Here is a 14,858-nt window from a genome sequence, read left to right on the forward strand (position 1 = left end):
TATAAAGGTCAAATGGGAGCCAAGATTCCTCAGACAGAGCGTTGTACTAGATCGACCTCAAGATTAGCAAGGGTGGCAGGTCCAGAGTATTCCATATCGCCCTAATAGGATAGCATTCCGACCATTTGCGATGCCTTCGCCAAGGGAGTGGAGTTGGTGCATGTGCTCGGGCAGAGTGGCGTAGCCACGACGATCCTACATGTCACGCTCCTCGCACTGTGCATGCGCAGACCTGAGAACTTCTGACCGGAGGTGACTGGCCAGGTGTATGGGTTTTTATATCCAAAATACTGACCCATCCATCCATCCATCATCCAGTCCTATGCTGCCCAGTGAGAAGCGTTGGAGCCCTGGGCGAGGCAAGTTGGTCCTGACATTTAAGATATGAGTGACCAGCCTCATTCATCCGCGAGTGGCATTACATGAGCAATAATCCCAAACCATCCCTTGGGTATGAACCTCTACAGGCTCAATCCGACTGGAGCGCCTTAATTACCAACTAAACCACCAGGCGCCATAACCTGGGTATATGGTTACCACCCTAAATAGTAAATGGTTTCCGGTGTACAGGAAACCATTTGGCTTGTCACTCGGTGTAGAGTCACCCATAAGCAGAAGGAAGAGGAAAGAGTGAAGGAAAGAAAGACAGAAGGTGGAGTGTAAGGTCACCCATAGACGGAAAGATGAGGAAAGAATAAAGGAAAGAAAGACAGAAGAAGAAGGAAGGAAGAGAGGAAAGGACAGACACCCAGAGCAGCACTACATCGAGTGAGTGCACCTACCACGTCCAAAATACTGACAAAGTCCAAAAACCCTTAAATTCCCAGGTGACACTATACTAAAAACTAAGTCATACTATGGTTCTCTGCCAAGGCTGATTGGCAGCAGCTTGCTAGATCCTTCAGAATTTCACCATAATCAGGAGAGCTTTTCATCCCGTGAGCGCCACCTGGATGGAAATAAAGATAGTGGTAGTTGCAAACACATTGTGATGGAGAGGTTATTAGTCCTGGAAATTTTTGTGGGCAAGCACTAGTGTCATCTAAGTTACTGGAGAGTGAAGTGGCGTAAGACAATAACACAGATGGAAGCTGCTACCATCTGCTGGGAACTTTGAGGCGCTTGTAGAGTTTGGAACTTAGAACTTTAGGGACATTATTCTTGGTGGTCAACACACTGATTTTCCGTTGAAAATTTCGACCTTGTTTCTTTCCTCTTGTCTGAAGTAAGTGAACTGACTTCAGCTTCTCATATCAATGGATTGTGGATAGCTGTTACCATTCCTCAGGCTGAATAAGCTGTGGCAGGAGTAAACAATCGTGTCGTGTGAACAATACTGGTTATGGCGGTCAGGATCGAACAAAAGTGGAGTTTCCAATGTGAAAAAATTATAAACAGCAAAATTACCAACAGCAGGCTTCTATGTATCCCACATGAGTGTGGCAGTGCATTAATGTAAAGGAATTCGAAGGTCTTGAAAAGTTGAGGTGAACTAATGAACTAAATTAGGCCAGAAAACTGGTCTGGGCTGCCGGGGGGGGGGGGGGCAGCTACCACATCTAACGTCGACAGCAGTCAGGCGAGGTGCAGAACCAATGCTCGACCGTCACGGAGCAGTATTTATTGATGACCTTATGGGTAAATTAAGGGGAAGACCATTTTCCGCCATAAGGCCATCAGTAATGGCAGCTTAGAATTGCTGATGGTCTTATGGATAGATTATGAGGGAGACGTTTTTCCGCTATAAGGTCATTAGCAAATGTTGTTGCATCACGGCTGAGAATTAGACTCATTATATTTAGCATTTCGGGCCGCGTAATTAAAACTACTAGCATATAGGACAAGTCCCTATTCTTTAATCTCATTTACGTAGCATGTGATGATGACTGAACGTGATTTATTTTTCTGTATCGCAGCTGACAACACTATAACATGGAATGCAGTCAGATTACATGTAGCAGTTCCAGGTGTCCCATAAATGGCCGTAGAATATTTGGGGTATGGTTACATTTTGTCACAGTTACAATAATATGGTGAACAGTACTCAATATTTGCCCAAGAATATCCACCTGTTACTGGTCATGCCTTTTTCATGACATTCTACAAACCCCTTACTAACATCTCCCTGAAGCTGAAAATAATCATGTGAAAGAAACTATATATCCATTTAATTAGGTGAAAAAGTGCCATTTATCCATCGTTGATGAACAATAGTGACTGACACTTGAATCTTTTGCTAGTCACAAAGAAGTATTATGGAAAGGATGTAGATCAATAGTATTATCTTATGTTGCCATTGAAGTAAGGAGATTAGGCTGCAGAATGATGAAAATCTCTCCCTAGTTAACATGCATGAAATATATGATATATTTCCCAATCATATCACAATAAAGTCCTTAATGGAGGTTTTTAGTTACTTCACAACGCCGATGTAATTTCCATTATATTTTTGCTACCGTCAGACAATTTTTTCTTTTAAGAAAACAAGGAGTTATATACTGCCTTTATAAACCGTTATATACTGCCTTTATAAACCTGCTCAGTACGAGTGACTTTTCCCAAGTTGAATAAAATCATGGAGGTGCTAAATACAAAATAGAATTGTGTCATTAGAATGAAGGGGTTCGTGTGTTCAGAATTGTTCGTCTTGAGCTGAGGAAATCCGTGACAGATTACAGTCCCTCTACGATACGACGATATAGCTCTCTGAAGATGAATTCCACCGTCCATTAGGGGCATTTCATTAATGGATAGTGTTTTTAATTCTTTCAGTCGAAAATCGTAACTTATATCTCCATCACTAAGATAGGTATCCCTTAAAACGAATCAAATCATCTGATGGTAACAGCAACATCACTATTCGAACCACCACTGCAGCAAAATAGTTAAAGGTTTTTTTTTTTATCCTTTAAGGCAAAGTTGTACGATCAGAGTTTAATGAAGTCGTTCAATGATACAGAAAAAAATAATGATGATGAACCAGCGTTTGTTTTTAAGCCTTTTAGACGAAGTTATCCGTTCTGGCCTGAATCATAGTTGTGAATATAGCCAGAGTACAATCCCTAGAAAAAGACCAAAGGACGTCCGAAACAGACTTATCCACCCCAACCTTACCCACCACTCCTACTCATAGCAAATGCTGTTAACTTTCATTGGACACAACCCCCAGACACACTCTAGATGCAAACCACACGTACCTCACAAACATCCCAAGCACCTACTGTACCAGGCGCACCATCAGTACCCCCTATTCCTCAACACTCCTCTCTCCTCTTTCCACCCATAAGTGATAGGGTCATAAATTTCGACAGTTGCAAGTAGCAAGAATTCATCCTTTAAAAAGGTACAATGACTCAGTGAGTGAGTGATAAAGTTGGGGATGAACACTGGATTTCGTTTCCCTCGTGATTGTAGTAAAAAAAAAAAAAAAAAAAAAAAGGCAGTGCAACAGATAAAGTGGCCTGTCCCTGAGTTCAACCAGACTGAATTGAACAATGCGTGAACCACCAAACCCAACCCAAGCCTTTATACCCTTGAAACATGACAGCAACAATAAAATGCGCATATCAGTAAGGCTTATCGGTGTAACTTCACATTACTACCTCCTCATATCACTTTCAAGGTCTTTTAACAATTTTGGTAAAATTACGCTTTCTCTGTTCCCAAATATTTTTACTGAATTAATGAAATGCCTCTGGTAGAAAAGCGATTATTGAAGTTTGGTTCTAACTCCTACACTAACAAATGTCTTCTAAAATGAATTAATTCAAGATAAGTATTAAAGACAAAATATGAGAGATGTCGTAGTAAAGGTGTCATGTTCAGGGCACTATACATAGTTTTAGATGCTTTATTAGTCCTTTCAAAGTAGTATTAATCATTTTTGCTGTTTCAGTTTTGAGTTTTTTAATACACACATGCAATGGGTGCCTACTGTACGTCTTCCTACATTGGTCTGGTCGTCACTCTTTGTTAAAAAGATAAATATATATGAATAAACTTATAATATGGTAAGACGCGAAGGAACTGGACTTGGCTCCATTGGCTTCTTTACAGACCACAAACTACTGGGGGTAATTATTGTAATGTATATATGTTAATGTATACAATAGCTAGTTGTTTCGTAAGTTGTAGAAATGCACAGAATGGCTGCTAAGAACCTGTTGTGCCTAGACTGGAGTACAGGCAAGTTCAGTTATTCGTTGGCAATAAGTGACCCGTTCATGAACGCCCCGTGATGTTGGCTCGCTGTCTGGGTAGCGTCAGTGCCAGAGATAATATGGCACAGATAGCTGTAGGCCAACCTCCTAATTCGGTAAGTCAAGAAGCCATCATGGCCGAGTTTCTCAACCTGCTGTTTTCTGCTCCTGTTACAGAACTCCTGTAACAATTACTTACCCCAAAAACTTACAAAAGTGGTGACAGCTAAAAGAACCCACCATTTCTTCCTACATTCTGACAAGTATATTCCTGTAGAGTCTGTGTGTTTTGGGGGGCAATCTTCTGAGATTTCCCATCAAAAATATGATGCAGGCTATTTTTTACTGGTTTCCTGTGGCCACTTCAGCAGGTTTATCGCAGTTACTCTATCAGCTCATCTCACACAGTCAGAGTAGTCGCTCCTTATGACGTATGAAATGAGGGAGTTTTTTTTTTCTTATGCAAGGAAGAAGGAACCAAAGGCCATGAGCCCACAGTAACAGTTCCCTCCAAGAGAAAAACAAAATACAATAGAGAGCCAAATTCAAGATCCGATCATTTTGAGATGCCTGGACACACTGCCTTTAAAAGACTGGAGATCATAGGCAGCAGGAAATACAGACAGAGGGAGACAGTTCCAGAGTTGACCTGTAGCATAAATGAAAGACTGGGAGTAACGGTTAACTCTTGCATTAGAGAGTTGGACAGAAAAGGGATGAGAGTTTGCTGCCAGACGGGTGCTACACGCCCGTCGTAGAGGTGGAGGAATGCAAGCAGACAGTTCAGAGGAGCAGTGACCATTAAAGTAGCGATAGAAAAGAGATAAAGATGCAACAGTGCGGCGAAGGGACAGAGATTGAAGGGAGTCAGTAAGAGGAGGAGAATTAATGAGACAAAAAACCTTTGACTCCACCCTATTGAGAAGAGCTGTATGTGGGGAGCCTCCCCACACATAAGAGTTGTACTCCACACAGGGGCGGATAAAACCCCTGTATAGAGTCAACAATTGTGCAGGGGTAAAGAAAGAGCGGAGTCGGCTAAGCACACCCAATCTCTTGGAAGCAGATTTTACAAGAGATGTAATATGATCTTTCCAAGATAAGTCCCGAGTAAATGAAACCCCAAGCATGTTCAAGGATGATGCAGGATTAAGCTGAATATTATTAAACATTAGTGGGTATACCTGTGGAAGATTTTGTCGGGTTGATAGGTGTAAGAACCGAGTCTTAGATGCATTAAAAACAACCATATTATTATTACCCCAGTCAGAGATACGAGCCAAGTCAGACATTAAGTGTGCCATAGCCTCATTCCTTGTTTGTTCAAATAACTGTTGAGATGGGCGTTGCGGGAACCGAATGGAAAGGTGAAGGGTGGAGTCATCAGCGTATGAGTGGATAGGGTTAGATGTACAGCTTAGAAGATCACTGATGAATAAAAGGAAGAGAGTTGGTGATAGGACAGAGCCCTGAGGAACACCACTGTTGATAGATCTAGGAGAAGAACGATGGCCGTCTACAACAGTGGCTATAGAACGACCAGAAAGGAAGCTAGCGATGAAGGCAAAGATAGAAGGATAGAAACCGTAGGAGGGCAGTTTGGAAATAAAAGATTTATGCCAGACTCGATCGAAAGCCTTTGAGATGTCAAGTGCAATGGCAAAGCTTTCGCCAAAGTCCCGAAAGGAGGATGACCAGGTATCTGAAAGGTAGGTGAGAAGATCGCCAGTGGAGCGTCCCTGACGGAAACCGTACTGACGATTGGAAAGAAGGTTGTGATAGGAAAGATGCCTTAAAATTTTTCTATTGAGAATTGACTCAAAAACTTTTGAAATACAGAACGTTAAAGCAATTGGATGATAGTTGGAGGGTTGGGAGTGGTCACCCTTCTTTGGGACTGGCTGAATGAGAGCAAACTTGCAGCAAGAAGGAAAGGTACAAGTTGACAGACAAAGGGGAAAGAGTTTACCTAGGCAGGGTGTAAGCACAGAAGCACAGTTCTTGAGAACAACAGGAGGGACCCCATCAGGCCCATATGCCTTGTTAGTACTGAGGCCAGTGATGGCAGAAAATACATCAGCTGAAGAAATTTTAATGTCAGCCATGAGGACGTCAGAGGGGGGAAGTGATGGAGGAACAGCACCGGAATCATCTAAGGTGGAATTGGAGGCGAAAGTCTGTGGGAAGAGATCTGCTTTATCAGTAGAAGAAATAGCTACAGAACCATCAGAGTAGAAAAGAGGAGGGAAGGATGATGAGGTAAAGTTGTTAGAAAGGTTTTTGGCAAGGTGCCAGAAGGAGCGGGAAGAATGCAAGTTGGAGAGTTGTGAGCATTTAGTAAGGATGAAATTATTTTTAGCAGAGCGAAGAACAGACTTAGCACGATTCCGGGCAGAAACGTAAAGATGATGTGATTCAGGGGGTTGGCTCCGGTACCTTTTGTAGGCCCTCTCCTTGTTGCGGACAGCATTAGAACAAGCGTGATTAAGCCAAGGCTTTCTTGCGTTAGTCAAAGGATATGAGAACAGAATGTATGTTTCCATGCCTGAGAGAATAACCTCCGTAATGCGCAAGGCACACTCAAATGGCTCACGGCCATGGAAGCAATAATCATTCCAGGGAAAATCAAAGAAGTACTGCCTGAGGGCCTCCCAGTCCGCGGCTCCAAAATGCCACAGATGACGTTTCCCTGGAGGGTCCACAGGCCGTACCGGAGTGATAGGACAGGTTAAGGTGATAAGGTTGTGATCAGAGGAGCCCAACGGAGAGAAAAGATTAACAGAGTAAGCAGAAGGATTAGTTGTGAGGAAGAGGTCAAGTATGTTGGAGCTCTCTCCAAGGTGGTCAGGGATACAGGTAGGGTGCTGTACAAGCTGCTCTAGGTCATTAAGGATAGAAAAGATGTAGGCTTGTTTACCAGGTGGATTAGTGAAAGGAGAGGAGAGCCACAGGTGGTGGTGAACATTGAAATCTCCTAGAATAGCGATTTCTGAGAAAGGAGAAATGGATATTAACCCTGCTTGCTACACTGCCCTGCCTCCATCGCCCTGCACTCCAGCCGCCATGCCTTCTGCCTTAATGACGTGCTCCCACTTCTTCACACCGAGGGCTGGTGGTGAGTCATAGCCTTTGCTGTGTGAGTGCTTGTTAACAACCCAGCACACCTTCCCCCCGAGGACAGCATAACGCCCCTGAACCAGACCAGATGTCTATAACCTGCATGTGTACATGTAATCTTCCCATCAAAACAGCGTGTGGACGTATCTACACATTGACCTGGACCTGCATTCCGTGTTGTGCAATAATTGTTATCATATCGGAATGTACCTATTCCTATGATAACTGGTGGTGAATGAGAATTATTCAATGCAGAAATTATTCATAACTGTTATGCACCACCACATCATTTTATCTCTGGACTATGAAAGTTTTTTGTTCATTTTTAAATGAATGTTAACACAGTTCAGTGTATCACTGTACTTAAAATATCTTTCCTTGATAATCTCTTATACTTGCAATTTTTTTCCTTGCCTTCCTGTCCATATGAACTATGAACCTGTAAATATTGCTTATATAAATATTCGCTCTGTTAACTGTTATTTTCTTTTATAGTTTATTTTCGGTATGAAAATTCCTTTTCCTTGTAGTTACTTGCTTTCATATTTCAATTGTGCTTATTTGTCCCAACTCAATCATTCATGATATTTCATTACTTAAAGAAGTTTACGTTACAGGAAACTGATGCTACACCTTCGTCCGGAGACAAAATAAAGTGAGGTTCCACTGGGAATGAGCACTCTCATGACAATCTGACTCTTTTGAGAAGCGGAAAATCTTATATTGGACAAGCAATTATTCCATAAGCTGAGTCACAAAATTTCGCTCCAGATCAAACAGATGTCTGTTGCTTCAGCTAATTCCTCCAATGTTGATTTTTCATTTCCTACTCCCAGTACTTCACACATTTCTCTATCTTTTGATAGAGATTCACTTTCACTGTCCTCTCCTACACTCCAATAGTTGTCTTGCAGCTGTATCTGGAATTAATGCTTCTAACACCGCTCCCACTCCGACTAATTCTACTTCTATCACCATGGCTACTCAGCACGAAAAGACCATATTCTACAAACTTTTCTTGGAAGATGTATCCCGTTCAAAATCACAGGTATGCATCCTGTTGTTATTGTTTATGATTTCATTAGTGAAGTTCAGTTTGAAATTACTGACAAAAGGCTTAACACAAACCATGTTGGCATTACATACCTCTGCGAGAGACTGGATAAAGAAAATTACTGACTAGGCTTTCTTGTAAGATCTAAATTTGTGAATAAATTTGTTACATTTCATGAATATTGTGCCAAATTTATAGATTTCTTTGGACACACACAAAAGATGGTTGTCTGGTGAGTGTTAACAGACTGTTGTAAAATATGTGACAGGATAAGTAAGCCCCTCCTGTAATACCCTCCAGGAAGCATCAGCTCTGGCCACTGCCACAGATACTGAGTTTACTGAAGTCTTGCAAAACAGTGGACGGAAATTGATGCCAGGGGTAAAACCAGTCTATCTTTAGACAATTTTGAATTTTTGTTCAGCTACTTAACGGCTTCTAAATCGCCTTGGTAAGGAAGAATTGGACTCTTCATTAGTGATTCAGTTTTCTCTTGGTGATAACATACTCTTAAACCTAGACAGATAGAAGAGAAACTTGGAATTTTATAGATCCAGCCTGTCCACGTCGTTCACCCATCCACTGCTCCTCTGCCTACCAGTCAAACTCAGGGTCAACAACATGTTTTACGGGCACCCAACAAACAAAATGTTCATGCAGCAACGCATTCACCGTTCATGTCATATACAAGACCTGCGGCACACTATAGATTCTCTCATGGCCATCCCAGTTTTCACAGTAGGACTAAAACAGTTTGCTGGTATTGTCAGTGCTCAGGTCATTGAGCAGTTCACTGTTATAAGAGACCAGGATTAATCAGTCATAAACATGATAGTAGATAACCTTCGCAGCCGCCTGGTAGTGCAAACTACAGCAGCTCCCCTTGGCGGCCATGCAGTAGCATATATTGCACCCACCAGAGTAGTTATTATTCTACCAACCGTCGTTTGCTCTTGCCAACAAACAGTCAGGGGAAGCCCTTCGTCAGAACCAACAGAATCCAACATAATTACAAAATGTGTCTGACCTACATAATATTGAGTTCCCCAGTTACCAGTTTTGTCCTCTGTCCTTTAATTGCCTTAGGTAATTCTGAAGGAATTTTTACGTCATTTTCTATGGATTTTGGGTCGTGACCTTCATATTATTCCCTTGTACAAAGGGAAAGAGGAAAAAGAAGTGGTAATCATAGGGGCATTTGTCTTCTTAGTGTAATAGGAATATTATATGGTAGGATACTTAATAACAAAGTTAGGGAAATAACAGAGGAATTAGTTGGAGGCTTTAGGAAGGGAAGAGGTTGTGTAGATCAGATATTCATTCTTAGATCTTTAGAGAAGGGAAAGAAGTTGTGTGCAGCCTTCATGGATTTGGAGAAAGCATAATTATGACAGGGTGGATAGACAAGGACTGTGGAAACTATTAAGAATATATGGAGCAGATGGGAAGTTGCTGAATGCTTGAAGAGTATGTATGAAGGTGCTAAGGCTGCAGTGCATGTGGATACTGAACTGAGTGAATTTTCTATTTGAAGGTTGGGTTGAAACAGGGATGTGTCATATTTCCATGGTTGTTCAATCTGTACATGGATGAGATTATAAAAGAGATACAACGTAGGGCAGTGGATGTTGGAGTGGCCCTAGTGAGAGAGGACAGCGTTTGGAGCTCCCTGTACTGTTGTTTGCAGATGATACTGCATTGTTAAGTGAAGACGAAGGGGAGCTGCAAGGCTTGGTGGATGAGTTTGGGAGAGTGTGTAAGAAACGTAATCTAAAGGGGAATGCAGGGATGAGTAAAGCTATGATCTTTGAGAGAGGTGAAGTCAATGAATGTACAGTGAGGTTGGATGATGAGGAAATGGAAAATGTGAGTACGTTTAAGTTCTTGGGTAGTGTGATGAGTAAGGATGGAAGTTTGGAGGGTAAAGTGCTTGAAACAGTACAACAAGGAAGAAAGGTTGCTGGTTCCTTGAAAGAAGTGATAAGAAACAGGGAAGTGAGCATGGAAGTGAAAAAGTTACTACATGACAGTACTGTATTGTGATACCAACTCTAACGAATGGAAGTGAAGTTTGGACATTGTTGGAGGGACACAAATCAAGAGTGAAAGCAGTGGGAATGAGTTATTTGAGAGGAGCCTGTGGAGTCACAATGAGAGACAGACTGACAAATGAGGATGTAAAAGAGCGTTGTGGTGTGGATCTGGATATAACAGGACGCGTTAGGAGAAACACACTGAGGTGGTTTGGCCATGCGGAGAGGATGGAGAGTGAGAGACTGACGAGGAGAGTGTATGTGAGTGAGGTGGAGGGGGAGAGAGGGAAGGGAGGCCAAGGATTAGATGGAGGGATGGGCTGGAGAGATATGAGAGAGGGGGGGGTGAGTTGGGAGCAGGGCAGTGAAATGGAGGGGAAGAGGGCGACTTGGAGGCGATTTGTTTGTGGCCACTCCGTATGGGGTTAAGGCGCCTGGCAATAGATAGATAGATAGATTGACCTTCATATCTGTATCTTCCCAAGAAAATATTAAGAACTCAAATGCGTCTTGATACTTGAACCGCCTGATATTCAGCTTTATGGTGTTGATGCCAGACTTCTACGTGATGGGCAACGTAACTCTTGAAATACAAGTAGCTATTCATTAAGACATATTCACTGCACAATAATAATTCCGCAGATATGTATATTTTTCGGAACTTTGAAACTAAAAAAGATTATGAAAAATCTGGAACCCCGGGGACTGTTCCTGCAAAAGCTATATTAAAATCGGTCCTCACATTAAGGAGTGTCTCTATAAACCCTTATACAGACAGACAATGATCCATTTTATATATATATATATATATATATATATATATATATATATATATATATACTGTATATATATATATATATATATATATATATATATATATATATATATGGAGCCTATGTGGTACAGTGGTAGAGTGTGCGTTTCGTACACGGATGGAGAAGGGTTCGCGCCCCACCAGGGTAATAAACTCTGGGAGTGTTCACTTGGCCATGTTCTGCGTTGGCGGACACAAGGGATGCTATGGTTGAACCAGTCGCTTACTATAAAGTATGCTTGTACCCAGTCGGCTTGCACGAACCAATTACACTTGGTTCACAGACTACACACACATCCAAAGCCACTCCAACACTACAATTACACTTATAAGCACTTCTCACTCTACATACAATCTCTACCAGACAGCCTAAGCTACTTGGTAGAGATACATTGGCTGTATCGTCCAGACTTCGGTCAGGATAGGCCGGTGTCATATGCACGGAGTGACTTATGCTGAAAGTTACCGTTTCGCACAGTGCGCATGCACCAAGTGGCCATTTTGCTTCTATTTTGAAAGTATCTGCATGTTATCTCAAATTTTGTGCCATTTATCAACAACATTGTATGAAATACATGTGCCAGGAAGATAGCTGGATGTCTTATCGACCTGTAGGTAACTATAGGTCGGTATATGGATATATATAAATAAAAATATATATGTATGTTACAGGCAGATTTTGAAATTAGTCATTTCGTGAATTAAAATTAGTTTAATTTAGGTTTATTTAGGTTAGGTTGATCTTGGATAAGGTTAGGTTAAGGTTAGGTTTGGTTTGGTTAGGTTAGGTTAATTTAGGCTTAATAGAGAAGGGAACGGTAACTTCCAGCATAAAGTCACTCCGTGCATATGACACCGGTCGTGCAGTGGATACTCAAACGACTGATGATATATATATATATATATATATATATATATATATATATATATATATATATATATATATATATTATTTATCTATTTATATAGCGTATATCAGAGGTGTCAAACTGGTGTCCGCAGGCCACATGTGGCCCTCGAAGAAGAAAAGAGTGGCCCATGATGACTTGAAAAAAAAAAAAAAAAAACTGAGAAATAACAAACAGAAAATCCCATAAAATTTGCCATATGATCATGTGAACAAATGTAATATTTGTTAGGAAATATTCATAGTTTGATAAAAGTACAGTTTGTATAATTTATTGGTGAACAAATACGTCACGAAACATTTATTTAAAGATCACCAATAACTTGAAACTGAAACCAGTGCCACTGCAAGGGCTAGAAGCCATACCGAACTTCTCCGAACGTTTGAACACGCTGCGGCTTAAGTGCATTATATATTTTAGTTTAGGCAGACTTGGCCCTCAGACGATCAACAGAACTGAAGTGTGGCCCTTAAGAAGGATTGAGTTTGACACCACTGGTACATAAAGTATATATATATATATATATATATATATATATATATATATATATATATATATATATATATATATATATAATATCTATCTATCTATCTATATATGAGAAGGCAGAATATGATAGAGAAGTGGAGGAACGACTGGGTAAATATGAAGTGGGGCAGATGGGGGACGTGGAAGGTGTGTGCAAGAGATTCACAGATAAAATATGTGCAGCATGTGAGGTGGTGTGTGGGGTGAAGAGAAGACGAAAGGGGATGCAAGGAACAGCATGGTGGAATGAAGAGGTGAGACAGGCTGTGGTACAAAAGAAGAAAGCATATAATGAATGGATGAGAAATATGGGCATGGAAGAAGCTGAGAGACGGAAGAGAAAGTTATATGTAGAAAGGAACAGAGAGGTGAAAAGATTAGTAAGGGAGAGTAGGAAGAGCGCGGATGCGGAATTTGGAAGGAATTTGAGTGTAAAATGGAGGGAATGTAAGAAAACGTTCTGGAAAGAGGTGAAGAGAGTCAGACAGGGTGGCAATGAAGTTAGTATGAGAGTGAAAGATATAAATGGTAGATTACTAGCAGAGAAGGGGGAAAAAGTGAGGAGATGGAAAGAACACTTTAATGAATTGTTGAACATAGAAAATGAAAGTAATGCGAGTATAAGTGGCTGCGGAATGGCTGGGAGAAGGAGGGAGGTGAGAAGACAGGAAGGAATCGGTAGAATGGAAGTTGTGGAAGCACTAAGTAAGTCAAAATGGGGAAAGCCCCAGGAATTGATGGAGTGTGTGGTGAAATGCTGAAGCATGAGGGAAGGATAGTAGCAAAGAGTATAGAGAAGAAAAGAGGGGACAGTCGCGCGAGTCTCTTTGGGAAAAGTGCAACTCAGGGAACAGTGGCGCCACCCGACGGCGGGCGCAGAAATTGTGATAGCAGTCGTTTGTGCTAGCCCACACCACACCAGTGTTTATGGCGAATGTTAGCATTTATGTTGGTTTAACAATATCTTAAGCTCCATTATAGCATATATATATATATATATATATATATATATATATATATATATATATATATATATATATATATATATATATATATATATATTAAACGATGCACTAATTTGGAAATCTTACTAAATATTCTGCAGAAAAAAAATTAGTAAATACTGTAAATGCAAATGAGAGTGGCGCTCGTCACTGACAGCTCCTACCTCTCGACTTGACACACTGGCCTCTGACTGTGGTTTACATCTTCATTAAAAAATCGTGGCACTAAATCAAGTGTTATTCAAAAGGTTGAGACGTAGGGAGTATATAATAAATGAGATATATCAGGCCAGTCTATTAAGAAATTGAAACTCTCCATTGCAAATAAATAATAACAATATTGTCTCTTGAGCAGCATTAGTATGATTTTAAGAAAATGTCTGTTCTGTCTGCATGTATAGCTACAGTATGAATGCAGACAGCAGGAGCATATGTTCCCATGTTTTACATCCTAACTTAACCTAACCTGACCAATCCTTCTAACCTAATTTAAGCAAACCTTACTTAACCTAACCTATCCTAAACTAACCTAACTTAACCTAACCTATCCTTGGGAACATACGATCCTGGGAACATAGGGATGACCCCTAGAGAGAGAGAGAGAATGATAAAGAAGAGGGAGAAAGGGAGAGTTACCAGTAAATGATCAGAAAAGAAATATATAATATTGTAATGATGAATATACAGTATACCGATAGTTAAAGATTATCTCTTGGTTCAAATTATTATGTTAAATAGTTCAACCTCTCCACATTAACAATCACAAAAAAATGACAATGTCAATGTCAATATTAATCAAAGCACTTTTGCTGCATATGAGGAATTTTTGTACCAGTAATGTATTTTTTTATATATATAACAGGAAAAAATAACTGCAACTTTTTGGAGGGGGGTGAAATCCAAACCTTATAAATGTATATGCAGGGTTGGTGGCTTTAAACCAAAGGTTTAAACCAAGCAATTTTTTTTTTATTTTTACCAAATCTCTGTCTGTCTGTCTGTCTGTCTGTCTGTCTCTCTCTCTCTCTCTCTCTCTCTCTCTCTCTCTCTCTCCTACAACTAAATTTAAAAAATTTTCAATTGCAAATGTAAAAGAGGTCTTCCATATTTTACTAACCCTTAACTTAGTGATTAGAAAGTATGTGAGACAAGTGCAGCTGACTAATAAAAGTTGATAAAAGCATTTGATACATATGTAGCT

The sequence above is a fragment of the Coenobita brevimanus genome, chromosome 52 (assembly GCF_032717465.1).
Source record: "Coenobita brevimanus isolate Jiangsu-jjx chromosome 52, ASM3271746v2, whole genome shotgun sequence".
Lineage (NCBI taxonomy): Eukaryota > Metazoa > Arthropoda > Malacostraca > Decapoda > Coenobitidae > Coenobita > Coenobita brevimanus.